The sequence below is a fragment of the Aquarana catesbeiana genome, linkage group LG07 (genome assembly GCF_042186555.1).
Source record: "Aquarana catesbeiana isolate 2022-GZ linkage group LG07, ASM4218655v1, whole genome shotgun sequence".
NCBI lineage: Eukaryota > Metazoa > Chordata > Amphibia > Anura > Ranidae > Aquarana > Aquarana catesbeiana.
In genome coordinates, this window is record NC_133330.1 from 259,566,040 (window position 1) to 259,585,864 (window position 19,825).

The 19,825-nt window shown below is 44.4% G+C and overlaps 1 pseudogene; it reads right to left on the bottom strand.

Annotated features, from left to right (window-relative positions):
• Positions 1–19,825, bottom strand: part of LOC141102969 (dimethylaniline monooxygenase [N-oxide-forming] 2-like) — a 135,006-nt pseudogene that overhangs the window by 72,341 nt on the left and 42,840 nt on the right.

A 19,825-nucleotide genomic window follows, 5' to 3' on the forward strand; every position in this document is an offset into this window, starting at 1 on the left:
GCAACTACCCATTGGAATATAGGCGTTGTGATCTGTCTCCTTAAAGTATGTAGTTGTGACTAGTTGGCCATCTCTAACTATAATATTTAAATCTAAAAAGTGAATCTGGGATTTGCTGGCCTCATATTGTAAGGAAATACCCCTATCATTCAAGTTAAGTTTTTGAAAAAAGGCCTGAAGAGAGGGGAAGTCACCCTCCCACACAAGGAGTACATCATTGATGTACCTTCTCCAAAGTCGCAGCTCCTTGGGTGGATTGGTGTCAATAACCTCACTCTCCCACCGGGCCATGAAGAGGTTCGCTAAGCTAGGCATGAATTTCGCACCCATAGCAACACCAACTGTTTGCAAAAAAAATTCACCTCCAAACCAAAAATAATTGTGGCTTGTGGCAAAAGTCAAAAGTTTCAAAATAAAGTCCTTCTGGGTGCGCATGCGCGGGACTCCCGAGGAGACGCTCTAATCGAGAGCTCCGCACCGCTCCGGTCCTTCTCTTCCCCCAGAGCTCTCAGAACGAGCGGAACTGACACCAAAACCTCCCCTGGGCTCACGAACCTCCCCAGCCCACTACTATATGCCGAGCAGCACGAAAAAGAGCGAGGTGAGCCGTCAACTGATCTTTAATCAGGCAGCCCCTGACCCGTCCAAGATGGCGACCGCAGCCTCTCAGAGGGACAGCATGGAAGTCACAGATCACACTTCCCTCACCCAGCAGCACGCTGACATGCTGGCAACAACTGTAAGTCACGGCACCGCTCAAGGGATCCCCCCTGCTAGCACAGACTCCCTCCTAGACAGGAACCTGGGTGATATTATCCACCCACCCAGGCTCCATCCTCCTCTAGGCCTAGCAGGGCCCATCCATACCCCAGCCTCACAGCAGCCCCAGACCCAGGACATGCAGCTCTTGCTACAGAGCTTTTCAGATATGCTGGCAGCAGGTCTAGCTCAGAATGCCACTCAGATCACAGCCGTTATTAAAGCTGATCTACAAAATTTGGGCTCTCGTATAGATGCAATTGAGCAGGTGGTGGATAATACTGCTGCACGCACCAACCAGAACACGACCTGTATTCAGTCTCTACAAGACCAGCTAGATACTGCCTTATCCAAAATAGACGATTTGGAAAACAGAAATAGACGTTACAATTTCCGTATACGTGGGATTCCCGAAACAGTGACGGATATTCCTAATACCGTCCAATTATTCATAAAAGATCTCATTCCAGACATCCAAACTCACAGACTTGAACTGGACAGAGCACACAGAGCCCTCCAGCTTCCCCGCCAAGATGGCCTCCCGAGGGACATCGTGGTCAAGCCCCATTTTTATGGCGTGAAGGAGGAAGTTATGAGAAGATCCCGCAACATAGATAACCTGTCATTTCAAGGACAGAAGATTCAAATTTTCGCTGACATCTCGCCAGCCACGGTTCAAAAACGAAGAGCGCTCAAGCCATTGTTGGTTATACTCGCCCAAAACTCCATCAAATATCGCTGGTCGTTCCCTTTTCGCCTTCAATTCCATTTCAAAGATGTACCCTACCACTTCTCCAATTTCCAGGATGGGGAGCACTTGCTCCTGCAACTAGGCCTGATCTCACAAACTCTGGCTCCCCTGCAGGGTTCTACCAAGAGACCCCCCCGGGTAGCCCCCTTACTCCACTGTGGAACAAGCAGCTACCAAAGAGGCTACAGGACTCTCGCTCCACAAGATGAACGTTCCTTCTCATACCTGGAATGGTATTCCTTTATCCAAACTGCCTGTTGGACTGAGGACCACGTGTTTTCTTCAGAGTAGGGGCATCCCTACGTTAAACTAACCGCTACAATCTTTTCAAGCCAGCCTATGCCCACAGCTAGGCCCCCCTAGCCCCGTTAATGGCTATTGGGGATCCCTCTCTGGGCTACAATGTATCCTCTTGACGAGGAGATATACTTTACGACATGTCACAGTAGACAATATAATGGCTACCCTTGTAAAGATAAAAAAGGAAAGAATATACCTTATTTTTTCTTCTTCTAGATCCCCCCCCCTTTTTTTTTTTTTACCCCCCCTCCCCTTTTTTTTATTATTGCATTATTGATCTCGGTTCCCTATTTTATACCTAATGTCCTACAACCATCTTACGATTTAGGTCTGCACCCCCTCCTGGTGTCAGATCCCACCTTTTTTCTTCCGCCTTGCATAGGGGGATCCAGACGGCCGGAGCGGCCCTGCATACCACCCTCTCTGTTGTGACTCGAGGGGTCTCAGTGCCCCTCTGGTGACATCGGGTAGACAACCCAATTTGAGGTTGCCCTCTCCCCTTTTTCTCCGGGCTCCCCCGTTTAGGGGAATCTGGACCAGGACTAGTAATACTAGTCCGAGTTTTAATTACTTCCTTATACACTATTTCCTAGTTTTGATCTCATTAATTGTTGGTTTTGCACTTAATGTCTTCGGTATTATTATGCCTGATTAATCTACTTGTCCTACATTCTTCTCTCTCCCCTCTTCTCTTTCCCTTTCCTCTCTCCTCCTCTCCTTTGTCTCTTCCCCACTCCCCTCCCTCCCTCTCCCACTCTACCCAGGAATCCTCGCGGAACACGCCTACCTACCCAGCACTCAGGAAGAATTACGAATCTATTCCTCTTCGAGCAGACGTCCATTCCCGGGTGGTGCTGGTAAGCTCCCTATGCCTCATATCGCTCCGCATCCCCTACACCCATGGCTGACCCGACTACCCAGGCACATTCGTTAAAAATAGCTTTGCATAACGTCCAGGGACTCAATTCCCCCTCTAAACGCCGCAAGGCATTCCAGAGCTACCATTCTAGGGGCCTCGATGTTGTCCTACTACAGGAAACCCATTTCCCGGCCAGTTATAACCCCACCTTCCTACACCGTACGTTCCCAACTTTTTTCCTGGCGAATGCTGACACCAAAAAAAGGGGTGTCGCCATTCTCCTATCTAAAAATACTCCCTTTGCACTCACACACACAAAGACCCAGAGGGCAGGTATATTTTACTATAGGGGGGATTCTGTACTCTATCATCTCCTATTACGCTCCTAATAAAAGACAGGCATCCTTCTTCACTTCTATGCTGTCAACTCTAGCCCCTCACTTAGAAGGCAGGGTGATCATGGGCGGTGACTCTAACATTGCTTTTGATCAACTATTGGACAAATCCTCTCAGGGGAGATCTCGACTTAAAAATCCACCCACGCAAAGCCTCAAAATTGCCTGCCTTCTACATGATATGGGCCTGATAGACATCTGGAGGAAATAAAACCCCACGGCAAACGATTATACCCATTTCTCGGCACCTCATAATACCTACGCCAGAATTGATCATATATTCCTCCCAAATTAAGATATCCACACAGCATCCCAGGCCTCCATACAGGAAGTCCCATGGTCAGACCACTCCTTAGTGACACTTAAACTCTCCTGCTCCCTTTCACCCTCTGGACCTCCACAGTGGCGCATAAGTAAATCTCTATTATCTAACCCCGTCCACTGTATTATTTTAGAAAAAGAAATCAGGGAATTCTTCCGTCTTAATGATACAGGTGACACCTCTCCTAGTGTGCTCTGGGGAGCACACAAGGCTGTCCTTAGAGGGAAAATGATCCAGATGTCGTCTCAACTTAAAAAGGAAAGGAAAACGGATATTTTGCAAATGGAAAGGGAATTCCATTCCCTCAGTAAATCCTATAAAGCTGACCCTTCTTCCACAACCCTGACCAAACTAGAAACCTCCCGAGTAGCGCTTAACCTGGCCCTTACATCTAATGCAGACAAGCACCTATACTGGCTCAGTGGCAGATTCTATAACCAAGCAAATAAAATAGGCCACCAGTTGGCTGCTAAACTTTCCCCCAAAATTAAAACCTTCTCTCTGCCCAAGATCAGATCCCATGCGGGAACTCTTACCCAAAATCCCCAAAAGATCTTGGAAACCTTCCAGGCTTTTTATTCTAAGTTATACTCAGCCCCCGTCCCTAGCAACTCAGACTCTATTGATTCCTTCCTGAATAGCCTCGATATTCCCACACTTTCGGACTCCCATAGGTCCATTATGGAATCCCCCTTCAGGGTAGAGGAAATTCTTGAAGTTATAAAAGACCTCAAAACAGAATTAGCCCCAGGCCCTGATGGCTTCTCCGCACATTATTATAAAGCTTTTGCGGTGGCCCTCTCTCCTTATCTGGCCCGCCTCTTCAATTCGCTTCGTGCGGGGTCCCTTTGGAACCGTCAGCCAACTTGGCATACATATCAGTAATCCCCAAACTGGGTAAGGACCCCAGTGATGTATGCAACTACAGGCCAATCTCGTTGATTAATAATGATTTAAAAATTATGACAAAAATTCTGGCTAATAGACTGGCTTCCTTCATTGCTAACTATATTCACAAGGACCAGGTGGGGTTTATCCCTGGAAGACAGGGGCCGGACCAGATCAGGAGAGCGGTAGACTTAATTTCCCTCATGCAATCGTCATGGGATGGGGGCCCTTCTCATACAGGATATGTCCTTTCAAAAGACCTCCAAAAGGCCTTCGACACGGTCACGTGGCCATACCTCTTTACTGTAGTGCGGAAATGGGGTTTTGGCCCGGAATTCATTACCACTATATCATCCCTTTATTCCTCCCCTAAAGCACGTATTAAATTACAAGGCCACCTTTCCGAAGAATTCTCTATATTGCAGGGGACTAGACAAGGCTGCCCTGTCTCGCCGATTCTATTCGCAATAGCGATAGAAACCTTGGCTCTGGCCATAAGACAAAACCCTAACATCCATGGAGTGCAATGTGGTCAAAAGACTCATAAATGCGCCCTCTTCGCCGATGACGTTCTCCTGTTTGTCACCTACCCCCTCATTTCCACCCCCAACATTCTTCAACTACTTAACTCGTTTGGCTGCATATCGGGACTTCAGGTTAACATGGCCAAATCAATAGCTCTGAATATCTCCACCCCCCATGAAATGGTGGAGAGACTCAAGACCCACTTCCCCTTCTCCTGGAGTGACTCCTCCTTACCTTACTTAGGTGTTTCTTTATCAGCGAAAATAGAAAGGCTCTACCACCACAATTACCCCCCCGATGATCAAGAAACTATCCGATGATCTCACGCATTGGGCCCGATATAAAATGTCCTGGTTAGGTAGAATAAATTCGGTAAAAATGACATTACTTCCTAAGATACTGTATCTCTTTCGCTCCCTACCCATTCCCGTCCGAAAACACACACTAGACAAACTTCAGGCTTCAATTACCAGATTTATCTGGGGGGGGAAGGGACACCGCTTTTCCAAACAGGTGCTATACCGACCTAAGAAAAAAGGGGGCCTAGGTCTCCCTAATTTATGGTGGTATTATCAAGCCGCACAACTCTGCCAATTTTCAGCTATTTATTCTAAAGGCCCTAGGCCTGATTGGGTTGATATTGAATGCCAAGCCACTCCTAACCATACTCTGGACTTTCTGGTTTGGAGACCACAAAAAGATAGACCCCCAATTCTTTCCCCCTCATTGTCTCATTCAATGGCCCTGTGTGACACACTTTATAAGAAACATTACCTCACTTCCGCATGGTTGCCCCTGCCACACATTTTCCACAATCCACAATTCCAACCAGGCATGAACATCGAGGCTTTTAGGTGGTGGCTCGACAAGGGCCTCTACAGAATAGGACAATTTTTCATCAACTCCGGTCCCATTTCACTTAAATACTGCATCTCTAAATTGGAAATGCCGGCATCAGAGACTTTCCGCTATTACCAATTATCACACTTCTTACGTGGGATTTGGAAAAGCTCATCAGCCCCATTATCGGTTACTCCCTACGAATTCTGGTGTTCCTCAGCCATGGGTGTAAGGGGTGGAATTTCCCTAATATACTCTGCACTAGCGGAGCCCCGGGAGAAAGCGAATTATATGTTGCAATGGGAGCAGGATCTGTAACTCGACTGGGACTTGGATACCTGGCATACTTGTGTCTCCCGCTCATTTAAGGGAATGCTTAGTTCCTCCTTGATGGAGGCGGATCTTAAAGTCATGACCAGGTGGTACCTGGTACCCACCCGAATTACTAAATTTTATCCACATTCTTTGCCCCTCTGTTTCAGAGGTTGTGGCCATATAGGTTCCCTACTTCACACATTTTGGGAATGCCCCAAAATTAGAGGGTTTTGGAATGGAATTTTTCATCTCATCCGCAAAACCACAGGCTTTGCAGTCCAACAAAGCCCCACCATAGCTCTACTAAATTACAACATCCCGAAAGTACCTACATTGTCTCGATCTCTGATTCACTTCATACTGCTTGGGGCCAAGATTACGCTAGCTCATGCCTGGAAAAAACCTTCGGTTTCCCTTCGCCAGGCCAAACAGAAAATCTCCTGGATTATGACACGGGCGAAGGTCTCGAGCAGAATTTTAGACACCTCTGATAAATTCAGACTTATTTGGGAGCCCTGGGCTCATTTCCTGGGCCTACCACCTCTTACCTGAATATGTATAAGGTCTAGATATCCCCCAGGTTCCGGTAGGCTCCAGGCCCTCCTCTTTCTCCGCGAGGATTCCTGCTCCTAACCTTCTCATACCCTCTCCTCTCTCTCCCCACCTTACCCCTCTGTTCTTCCTCCTTCTTTCCCTTTCTTCCTACTTTCTTCTTTCTAAAATCCTACTAAGTATGATGTGGAAAGGTTGAGAATAATGTACCTTGCAGAACTCTCATGCACTGTTCATTTTTCCTTTAACTACATATTAAGGCTGTACAGTTCAAGAATGGAAAAAGCCACAACACAGTGATTTAGCATGTACCTCCGCTAATTTTTGGGGATTGCCCACTGTATAAGTGATATTATCTCTTAAGTTACTGTTGGGCTCACATTTTGCTTTTTGGTTACGATAGAGTTCTTGTTTGTTCAAAGATGGGCGGTCCGTGAGTTCAGGACGGGTCCAGTGAAGGCCTTTTTATCCCCCAGCGCTCCTCTCGGCTGGTCTGCGTACAGCAGGTTCCCATTTGGGGTGCGTGGCCGACCCTTGAGGAGCCCTGGTACCTGTGAGCCATGGTTTCCCTATCCTGACCTCCGACGGCCATTCTCTAGGAGATAGAGTATTTAATGTTGCCCCTGAGTTTATTAGTGTTTACACTTTTAATTTGAAGCTGACTATGTGGAAGGTACATGTATTTCTTGATTCTAATGTAATTTACATTGCTGTGTTATCTCATGTGGTCTCTGCCATTTTGATATTTTTGTACTGTTATTTATTTTTCAATAAACAGTATTTAAATCAAAAAAAAAAAAAAAAAATAAAGTCCTTCTGTATTGATGGCAGAAAGAGGTCCTGCTCCAAGTAAAACTTAACTGCCTCAAACCTTTACTTGGCCAACCCCCAGACGACATCCTATCGTGACGAAAAGCGTAGGTCGTGGCCTGTGACGCTGACGTCACTACATTTTTCTCCTTTGCCGAGATTGATGGGAAGTTTGTGTACAGCGGGAAGCCTGTGGAGACACCGAGACATTTTAACTGCCTTTCGTTTATGCCTATTGACTGGATTTTCTTGTAAGTGTATTCCTTTATACAATAAATCCCTCGTTTGGAACGATTACACTATGGGAGCATTTTTTGTTTGTATTTCCAGAGCAATGCAGATCTAGCCAACACTACAGATGCCGGTATAGGTTGTTGGAAGACCTTAACATTCCCTATGCTTGGTGAGACCACCTGTGTGGTCATTTGAGTCGGTAAGGAGTCTCATTACTCGCTTGGGTGCATTTAACAATTGGGAGACTGGATCTATTTTCACCACAACCTTTGGATTAGCTTCTATATCATGTTTATGGACTTTTTTTCTCTTATTCATTTGCACTGTTTGTGATGGGACTTTTCATACATTTGTTTTTCATTTATGGTGAGTAATAGCACTTGGATGCTATTCAGTGTTTAATTCAATTGATTTCACTAATTTAACACTGGAATTTTTCTGGTGAATTAATATATCACTATTTTGTGACACTGATTTATGATTTGATGTTTTTTATATTGTGCATTCTTATGTAATTTTCAATTTTTTTTGAAAACTGCTTTAGTTTTTCTTTTGTGGTTTTCTTTTGTGATTTTTCACATTATTGTTCAACTTATTTATTTAGCGCTGCATCGTTTCTTTATTATTTGTGCTTGGAGTTCTTGTATCTGACTCTTTGATGCTGGATGCTTTGCTGATATCAAGTGTAATCTTTTTAAAAACAAAACCCTTTTTACATTAATCAGTTTTTTCTAGCGCAGCGTTAACCCTTTTTTTTTTTTATACATAACAGGTTCATAAACAGGCTTGTCAATCACCTGCGCAGGGGCTAGAAAATGGGTAAACAATACCAAGGAACAATAATGTTCATAATTATACTTAACCAAAGTGAGTATAGGGGATATTGCAGAAGAGCTACCGGTCATTCCTGTCTTCACCCCCTGGAAAACCACACGTAGGGTCTTCCAGGCTTGAGCTATGGTCCGCTTAGCCGCAATGAAGAGGTATGTGGCTAGTTTTTGCTGTGGCGCATATAACCCAGGTATTGGACAATGTAATAGGGCTAAATTAGAGTGCCTACGGATGGTGAGATGAAAAAGGGTCTGAAGTAAGCCAAAAACCCTGGACCAGAACCCCGCTAGTCTTGGCAAGACCACCAGGTATGTATGACATACCCCCACAGTCCACAGTTGCGGAAATAACTGTCACTACTCCCAGGGAAGGTGTGGGCTGTACGGGCCGGGACCCAATACTCGGAATAGGATCTTATATGCTGCTTCTAGTGTATTTGTATTAAAGGAGCATTTGGCCACTATTTTCCAGGCCTTACTCCAGTCTTCTAGGTCTATTGGAGAATGGAGGTCCCTTTCCCATTGAGCCATGTAGGAAAGAGATGTTGATGTCGGGCGTCCATTCAGAAATGTATAAATAGCCTAGATGAGGCCAGGGGCCCCGGGGGCGTGCCGATATGCATGTTCAAAAAAAAGTATTTTGAAATGGGTAAGTGGACGAGCGGCGCAGGGCAACAATCCAGTGTTTCAATTGAAGGAAGCGGTAGTGTTCCCTGAATGGTGCATCGTGTGTTTCTCGAATGGCCTCCCAGGATAGGAAGGAACGAGAGGAGAGAAAGTTTTGAATCGTGAGAAAGCCATCAAGAGGATGCCTAAGGTTCTTCAAGGCCTGGGAGAAAAAGAGGATTGTGAGTGATAGGAAGTAGCAAAAAGGAGGACATAAAATTCCCAGAATATCGGACGGAATCCCATATCTACAGACCATGCAGCAGCATGGGGCTCAGGAATGGGGGGCACAACTTATGAGGGAGACAGAGTAGAGCTTGAAGTGATGACACGGATTGCAGTTGGGTACTTCAAGTAACACCCAAAGAGGGATATCCATAGAAAAGTGAAGCAAAGTCAACGGGGAAATCTGTGCCGCTATATAATACTTAAAGACATTGGGGACCCTCAGACCTCCCTGTAGCCTATGGGTATAAAGAGTAGATCTAGGGACTCTAGGACGTTTCTGTGCCCAGATAAATTGGAGAATCCGGTTTTGCAAAAGTCGAAGAAAAAAAGGAGGGTACTCTAACTGTAGTGTGCGAAAGAGATTGAGGGCTTTAGGTAAGATCGTCATTTTGACTGCAAAGATCCTTCCTATCCACGAAAGGGTGGGAAATTGCCAAGAGTGCATAAGGGAGGTCAAGGCGTGCAATAAGGGGTAGTAGTTGGCGGAAAACAAAGAGGAATAGGAAGGCGTCAATTTGATACCTTAGCATTTTGATTGAGATGTCCAATGATATGGAAAATGTTCTTGTAAACGCTCCACCACTTCAGCAGGGGGGTTGACGCTCAGGGCTGCGGTTTTAAGGGATTCATTTGAAGGCCGGAGAAGGCTGAAAATTGATCTAATACGAGTTGCAAATTTGGAAGGGAGATAAGCGGTTTTGTCAAAATCAAAAGAGCGTCATTTGCAAAAAAATTGGCTTTATACTGGGCTCTAGCATATGGCACTCCTGAAATGTCAACGTTGGCCCTAATCGCAACTGCCAATGGCTCCTGGGCCAAGATAAAAAGCACTGGGGACAGGGGGCAACCCCATAGAGTACCCCGAAATATAGGAAACAGGTCGGAAAAAAAGCCTGCATATTTTACCGACGCAGATGGCAATGAATATAGGGCTTGAATCCACGATAAGAAGTGTGCCCCAAATTCCCACGTGTCAGAACATATTGGAGGTAATCCCAAGAGAGCGAATCGATTGCTTTTTAAGTAGCTGCTGACTTTTATTTTTTTCTGAAGGGGCCTGGAGCTCTGCTTTAAGTCCAATGAGATTTAAAAATGAGTCACATGGCTAAAATAAAGATCTTGTGTTCCTTTATCAATAGGAGCTGAGCCACTGCCTCTGCAAGATTTGTACAAGCTTGTTGATGATGGCAGGGAGCAATAAAAGTTGTTTCTCACTAGAGGAACAAGGTAAAATTCAAAAAAATAATAATGCTGGGACATGATATAGAGAGGGAGAAAGAGGGTTGGGGGTAAATTTGAAAACTGTTTGGACATATGCTTTAACTTACAGAGTTGCCATAACCCAATCACTTTCTGCAGACCAAAAACTAAACACTTTGGTCTGCCATCAAAACATTTGCAATATTTTATAAGGTAGAAATACACCTTCCATAGGCCGCGGTCGATAGTAATATATGCCATCTACAGACAAACTAGTTTCAGCAAGATTTAAGAGAGAGAAAAAGCTCCAACTATTTAGAACAGACACACCTTTTAAAAAATAAATCCCTATTTGCACAGTTATTAGGAAATATAGTAGTGCCAATAGGTAATTTCACTGCCAAACTGGTTCTTCCAATGTTTCTTTCACATATGATTTAATTTAAATCTTTACCACAAACAGTTTACAAACTGTCTTTAGAGAATGGCAGGTAAAAGTAGCTCACATCAGCTTTACACGGAATTTTAAGTTACTATAAAGCCTGACAACTAATTTCATTTATTTGGTCCTTTCTGTCCTGGCAAATATAGCATTAAAAGTATTTTGGTATATTTGTTTGACAAGTGAAAGAAAATCTTGTTGATCTACTCAATTATCTTGTCAGCTTATAACTTCCTGTGCTTTCGGTACGTGCTGCAATCCTTTTGGTTATATTCTTCCTAGTAACATTTAGGGACTACAGAACCTTGCACCTCAATATTATGACAAAAAGGATAGGCTTCTGTAGTCTTTTCCAGGGTAACAATGCTGCTTCTCTCCATAAATACAGTAGGGTGAGTGAGTGTAGTCATTTCAGGACTGGTATTGGAAGAATCATTAGGTGAAAATGAGGAAAGAAATAAACTCATAAAAAGGAAGTTAATGCAGCCATAACATCTAAGGACTAGCTGAAACACTTTAAATGTCATTCTTGGCTTTAAATCAGGACTAACGTTTTCCCCAGACCATTTTTTTTTCAACCTTTTCCACCAACTCTATTCTTGAAAGTAACCTGCAACAAAAGTAGTTGCTAGACTCACTTAACATCTGTTCTAGGCAACAATAGGTATGGAGACATGGAGACTTTTTTACTAAAACTGACTTGATTGTAGCCGTATTAGTGCAATTGTGACAGAGAAAATTGAGTACTGTCCGTGATACTTTTTTTATTTGCACTAACATACAATTTTTAAGGACAAGCTTTCGGGGTATGTCCCCTTCTTCAAGGTCCAAGCAGTACTGATTCATTTGTGAATCAGTACTGCTTGGACCTTGAAGAAGGGGACATACCCCGAAAGCTTGTCCTGAAAAAATGTATGTTAGTGCAAATAAAAAAAGTATCACGGACAGTACTCAATTTTCTCTCTTACTAAAACTGCAGAGTGCAAAATCAGGCTCACTTCTGCAAATAAACCAATCAGCTTCCAGGTTTTATTGCCAAAGCTTAATTGAACAAGCTGAGGTTAGAAGCTGATTGGCTGATTATCTATCCTAGACCTGTTCTTATGGTAAAAAAGTGGCCACACATTAGCTGGAGATGTTCAAAAACAGAAGAACCCCAACTCTACCCTTTCATGCAAAAAAAATAGAAAAAAAGGTCTCTTATTGTTACAATTATTATTTTTAACAGTTTTGTCTCTTTTTTAAGAAATGCAGTTTGAAAATAGTGTCAGCTGTCCTTGACATGGTTTGATTTATTTAAAAAAAGCCATTTTACTGCTCATCAACAATGCTATGTGATCATCTTACACGGCATACATGGTAATTAATGGCTTTGGTGACCATTAAAACATGTAATCTCTATCTTGTCACAGACATGGTGACCGCAGGGCTTTGTTGCTAAACAAATATGTGCTACTGCTAATATGATCAAGGAAGTCTGCTTAGGCACAACTTTGGATTGGCAGAATGTTTAGGAAGGCTGCAAGGGTGCAAAATGGAAACTTAGGTCTGCTTTATGTAAGGAGAGTGAGCAATATATGGGAATAACAATTAAAATCCACATTATGCAGCATAATATCAGACATATTTTTATTAACTCTCTGAAAAAGAGAAATAATTTTAAGGGGCATACCAAGTAGATAGTAATTGGCTTTGAAATAGCATTTGGTTTTATGTTATATGAATTTGTATACGGTATATATTACTTACATACATACCTTGAATTGTATGTACAGTATTTTAGTAGGCCAAACCTCTCAGCATATTGTCTGTGGTACGCCACCACCTTGGTGTTGTGCAAAAAGTTGGGATAATCTTCTGGGAAGGGAAAATCACTGTAACACATCATCTCTTTACTGCTGTTGGTAACAACAGACTCATAAATGCTGGCTCTGCCATCTTCCACCTCTGGCTAAAGTAAAAATAATAGACATAGATAAATAGAACTCTGGGCACATCTTAAAATCAAACACTGAAAATGAAACACTTGCATATACTTTTACATAATATTCTTTCATTTCGCATCATGGCAGCATACACTTTGGGTTTTGACTCCGCCCCCACAATCTGATAGGATTGAATAGCTATAAATCTTAGAGAGGACCTCACCACAGTATTTTCCCTTTTTTCCTCACCTGTCCAGGACCGAATGGATCAGCACCCCTTACTGTTCTCGCCCCAGCCAGGTTCAAGCCTCTCCTGGGTGGAAGTCCTTGCCTGTACAGCCTTTAAATGAGCTAAATGGAAGGAACCCCACTCTGCTGGTCTGAGGGGTATGTTGCCTGCCATTACACAAGCTGTAAACAGGCTTTGTTTATCCACAGTGGCCTTCATTTTCATTTCTTCACACTGTTTCTTTCTTTTGCGGGTCCTCTGAGCCCTGTAGTCAAACAGCAGCTTGTTACCCTCGGCAAAATGGCGCCCGAGCTTTCGGACACATCTGCACATGCATGGGTGGTAGTGGCGCTGCGGAGAGCTTGTTATGCCAGTTTACAAGATGGTGCCGGTCTCCTCGCTGTGCGAGTGCGCATGTGCAGATGTGACATCATCTCTGCCGTGAAAGCCGGCACATTCCCCATTCATATACTGTGTCAGGAGAGTGCACATCTGCACTCTATTTCCCTCACGATCCTTGCTATTGGCTCCTCCTCTGCCTGCTCTTCTCCATTAAGGTAAGCAGATCTCTCTTCTGGAGCTATTCTTGGGTACTAACTTACTATCTGCATGTGACCTGCTTTCACCATACACTTTCAGGTGGAAGTTTTCTATCACTACTCAAGGAGGCCGCTGCCCCAGCTGACCATCCACAGCCTAATAGGTAAGGGGACAGATTGGTAAGTAGAGAAGATAGAAAAAGAGAGCCTGCCACTAATGCTGCCTTATTGGACAGCCCTATTAGGTCCACGAGGTCTTCAAACTCAAGACGCAGAGAACGATCACACAGAAGAAGCCGCTCAGGTCATAGACAAAGCCGCTCAGATCACAGAAGAAGCTGCTCGGGCCACAGAGGGAGCCGCTCAAGTTGCAGAAGAAGCGGCTCAAAATCATCCTTACGGCATTGTCACTCCTACCATAGGAGATCCTCCTCACACATGCCATCATCGCCCAGCCATCCTTCCCGTCCAACCACAAATTCCTACTGGGTCTGTGGCGCCATAGAGCTACCAGAAAATTTGCCTGCCGTACGTGCTTTGAGGAAGCTACTAGGGAGAAAGAGAGGGATGCCAGGAAAGTGACAGACACAATCAGAGAATCTGTCAGAGAATCGATCCTGCAAGTATCAGTTCCTGAAACAGATAAGCCTGTTCAGAATACTTTGCAAGCTGCACCCAACACATAAAATAAGTCAGAGCCCTCATCTGACAGTGAAGTTTGGAGGTTTCAGCAGGATTCGACTTTACGCTGATAGAACCATTCGTAAAATCGGTGAAGGAAGCAATCGGATGGAAGGAGCCTAAAGAAGTTCCACGAAAAATGAAAAAATACTTTCCAAACCTCAAAAAGGACCCAGAAGCATTTCCGTTTATTGATGAATTGGAAGATCTGATTAAAGAAGAGTGGCAAAAACCAGAGAAAAAGACCAGTCTTAACAATAGACTAGCAAAGCTATACCCACTTAAAGAACCTAACGTGAATCCATTAGTATTACCTCCAGTGGTAGACACATTGCTAATGCATTTGGCCAGGCATGTAACACTCTCTATCGAGGATGCAGTAACATTCAGAGATGTGTTAGACCGGAAAATTGATCTTGATTTAAAAAGAGCTTATTTGGCTGCAGGTGGTGCTTGTAGACCAGCCGTTGCACTAGCAGCGGTAGGGAAGGCCATCTCCAGCTGGACATCCAATATTGAAAAGCTAATTCTAGAAGGGGCAGAACAAGAGAAGGTAATCACAGCCCTTCAGCAACTTAGTCTCGCCAGAGATTTTGTTGCGGAGGCTTCAGTGGATACAATCAGATCTTCCTCAAGAGCGATGCTGGCTTCCGTAATCGCCAGAAGAGCCTTATGGCTTAAGCCCTGGGCAGTGGATGCCGATTCGAAGACCAACTGGTGTAAAATTCTATACAACGGAACAAACCTTTTTGGGGCAAAACTGAACACAGCCATATCAAAAAGTGCCAGTGGAAAATCAGGGCTTATCCCCTCAGACAGGAGATCAAAACAACAAAAACCAACTCCATTCAGACGTAATCTTCCAGAAAGATATAGGGAGGCAAAGTCCTATAGACCCGGGAAGGTGTATAGGAGAAACTGGAGGAACCCCCAGACATCCTTCTTAAAGATCCAAAAACCAAAACCTTCTGCCACAGGAGACCAACAGAAGTCTTTTTGAAGGTGCGCCCGTCCAGCCTGCTTTGGTAGGAGCCAGGCTCAAGAAACTCGCGCAGGTTTGAGTGGAAAGTATAAAAGATCCTGGGACGGTGGCCACCGTCCAATTTTGTCACAGGTGGAAATTCAAAAATCTAGTTCCGAGGGACCAGTTTCATGCAACCAGGTTACCAGCATTGCGAGAAAAGAGAATGCTATTAGTAAAATACGTCCAGGATCTACTTCAGAAACGGGCAGTAGTGGAAGTTCTATTGCTACAGAGAGGGAAAGGCTTCTACTCCCAACTATTTTTGGTAAAGAAAAAAAACGGGGGATTTGCGTCCAGTATTAAACCTAAAAAATCTCAACAAGAGAATTCTGGTAGAAACATTCAAGATGGAAAGTTTACAGTCAATCCTTCGTGCTATAAATCTAGGAGACTGGTTGCTATCTATAGATTTGTCAGACGCATATCTTCACATCCCCATACATGTTACGTTTCAGAAGTTTCTTTGGTTTACAGTAAACCATCAGCATTTTCAGTTCCAAAGTCTTCCATTCGGAATTTTCAGAACATTCATGAAAGTCCTGTTACCGGAGATAGCCTTTCTAAGGGAGAGGGGTCTGATGCTGCGTACACACGACCGGTTTTGCCATCGGAATAAACTCAGAAGGTTTCTCCCACAGAACTCCAACGGAATTCCATTCAAGCGGTCTTGCCTACACACGGTCAAACTAAAGTCTGACCAAAGTCCGGCCATCCAGAACGCGGTGACGTACAGTACTACGAGCATGCTTCGTTTTTGGTCCGTCGGAACAGCATACAGACTAGTGGTTTTCTCGTTAGGAATAGGTTCCTTCAGAAATATTTAGAACATGTTCTATTTCTAGGTCCGTCAGAATTTTCAAAAAAGAAAGTCCGATGAGGCACACACGCGATCGGTATAGACGATGAAAAGCTTCCATCTGACTTTTTCTGTCGGACATTCCGCTCGTGTGTACGTGGCTTAAGAGTCCATCACTACCTGGATGACATCCTCCTACTATCAGACAGCCAGAAATCCCTTATTCATCATCGGAAGACGCAGATTTCCACTCAGCAGTGTTTCGGTTGGCTGATAAATCGGAGAAAGAGCAATCTCCAACCCACACAAAGAATAATCTTCCTGGGAGCAGAGCTGGACACCCGGTTGAACACAATAGAACTTCCTCAAGAGAAGATAGCCCCTTTTAATCCAAAAATGCAGAAACTGTTACTAGCAGTGGTGCAACTGGCCAGAGCGTGCCTCAGCGCTCTGGGGTCAATGTCGGCAACCATTTCAATGGTTCAATGGGCACAGTGGAACACAAGGGCATTTCAGAACTAATTTCTGAGACAGTGAGATGGAGTGTCTATGCTTCAACCAATTCTTATCACCAAAGAAGTCAAACAGTCAATATGGTGGTGCACAATCTAAAGAAATTCAGGCACATAGTTTCCCCTCTACAGGAAATGGCCACATCAGATGCCAGCATGGAGGGATGGAGAGCGCACTACCAGTACCAGGCAGTTCAGGGCCGTTGGCTGTTCAATACTCAGGATGTTGTATCGAACATACTAGAGATGAGAGCAACCTTTCAAGCCCTCTTAGCTTTCAGCCCCTTCCTGAGAGGGAAAGGGGTGTTATTACATACGGACATCAAAGTGGCAGTAGCCTACATCAACAGACAGGGGGGCACCAGAAGTCGTTCCCTGATGGAAGAAGTTTGTCCCATCTTTGAATGGGCACAATTGAATCCAACAGACCTAAGAGCAGTGTATGTTCCAGGAGTCCAGAATCAACTAGCCGACGACCTAAGCAGAAACTTCCTATCCAACAATGAGTGGTCACTTCTCCCTCATAACTCAGACCTGGGTTATGCCGGACATAGATCTAGCAGCAACACCAGAACACAAAGTGCCAAAAACATCTTTCAAGAACCCTCTTTCCATCGGCAGAAGGGATAGACTGCCTGCAACACCCTTGGAACTTCCGGATGGGTTATACTTTCCTTCCAACACCTCTCATAGCAAGGTTCCTGCTCAGGCTCGGAAGGTCAACATCAACAGTGTTAGCAGTGATCCTCTTTTGGCCAAGAAGGCCATGGTTTACAACTCTTCTCCAGCTGAGCATAGAGAACCCATTGCCTCTTCTGATAACAACTGACTTGCTCTCCCAGAGCCATCTTCTTCATACGGCACCAGAGAAATTGCATCTGATGGCATGGAGGCTGAAAGGTCTAGGTTCCTAGATCAGGGCTGTTCTCAGAAAGTGGTGGAAACATTACTTCAAGCCAGGAAGGCCACCACCAACAGTATTTACAGAAGAATTTGGGCAAATTTCATCTAGTTTATACAACAACAATCCTGGAACACATCTTCACCAGAAGTATCACAGATCCTCAAATTCCTTCAGTCAGGTCTGGAAAAAGGCCTTGGATCAAATACCCTAAAAGTACAAGTTTCAGCACTATCAGCTATAACAGGAATTAAATGAGCCCAAGACCCTCTTGTCATGCAGTTCCAAAAAGCCTGTCTAAAGCTAAGACCTCCCAGGCAGCCTACCTTCCCAGCATGGGACCTATCAATAGTGTTGGAAGCATTATCTCAGGAACCCTTTTTCCAACAGAAACCATCTCCCTATGGGACCTAACGCTCAAAGTCACATTCCTCATTGCCATAACATCAGCAAAAAAGAGTATCAGAAATGCAAGCATTACTGGCAAAAGAGCCCTACTTAATCTTCTATCCAGACAGAGTGGTCTTAAAACTTAGACCGTTTAATTCCAAAAGTATCCTCCTCTTTCCACTTTAACCAAGAGATAAGCCTTCCAGCCCTACTTACAGATCAGGGCAATCCGCATCCGCTGGATGTAAAAGGCAACATCTCAACATACCTCACGGCAACTGGACCATTCAGGAAAACAGATAATCTCTTAGTTATCCCTCATGGCATCAGGAGGGGGCAGGCGGCCTCCTCTCAGACCATTGCCCCGTGGTTGGTGAAGGTCATCAAGAAAACCTATTCGCTGCGACAGATGCAAACACCTGAGGGCTTGAAGGCTCCCTCCACCAGGGCAGTGGTGACTTCATGGGCAGCTTACTGCAGGATATCCTCAAAGACTATATGCAAATCTGCTACCTGGTCGTCTAAGAACACCTTTATGACACATTACAAAGTGGATTCCGCACAGTTGTCCACTGTGGAATTTGGGAGCTAGATCCGTTCCTGTTATCTTCTAGACTATTTACATTTGGTGCAGTGCGTCCTGCTCACAGTGTTCAGCTAGATCCGTTCCTGCTATTTACATTTAGTGCAGTGCGTCCTGCTCACAGTGTTCAGCTAGAGCCGTTCCTGCTATTTACATTTAGTGCAGTGCGTCCTGCTCACAGTGTTCAGCTAGATCCGTTCCTGTTATCTTCTAGACTATTTACATTTGGTGCAGTGCGTCCTGCTCACAGTGTTCAGCTAGATCCGTTCCTGTTATCTTCTAGACTATTTACATTTAGTGCAGTGCGTCCTGCTCACAGTGTTCAGCTAGATCCGTTCCTGTTATTTACATTTAGTGCAGTGCGTCCTGCTCACAGTGTTCAGCTAGATCCGTTCCTGTTATCTTCTAGACTATTTACATTTAGTGCAGTGCGTCCTGCTCACAGTGTTCAGCTAGATCCGTTCCTGCTATTTACATTTAGTGCAGTGCGTCCTGCTCACAGTGTTCAGCTAGAGCCGTTCCTGCTATTTACATTTAGTGCAGTGCGTCCTGCTCACAGTGTTCAGCTAGATCCGTTCCTGTTATCTTCTAGACTATTTACATTTAGTGCAGTGCGTCCTGCTCACAGTGTTCAGCTAGATCCGTTCCTGTTATCTTCTAGACTATTTACATTTAGTGCAGTGCGTCCTGCTCACAGTGTTCAGCTAGATCCGTTCCTGTTATCTTCTAGACTATTTACATTTAGTGCAGTGCGTCCTGCTCACAGTGTTCAGCTAGATCCGTTCCTGTTAAATTCCTACTGACAGGCAGGCTTGTCTGGTTACAGTATATAAAGCTACCTGAAGAAAATTACAGGTGTTCTATTTGATCCTATTAGTACCACGGTCAGGCAGCTAGACTATTTACATTTTAGTACAGTGCGTCCTGCTCACAGTGTTCAGCTAGATCCGTTCCTGTTATCTTCCTACTGACAGGCAGGCTTGTCTGGTTACAGTATATAAAGCTACCTGAAGAAAATTACAGGTGTTCTATTTGATCCTATTAGTACAACGGTCAGGCAGCTAGACTATTTACATTGAGTACAGTGCGTCCTGCTCACAGTGTTCAGCTAGATCCGTTCCGGTTATCTTCCTACTGACAGGCAGGCTTGTCTGGTTACAGTATATAAAGCTACTTGAAGAAAATTACAGGTGTTCTATCCCAGCTTAGTGCAGCTACAGGCCATTAGTATGTCTGGAAGGCCAAGAAGGAGAGGCAGACAGTCACAAGCCAATAAGAGAGGGCAAGCAGGCTCTGTGTCTAGTGCTGGTCGTGGAGACGGTGCATCCT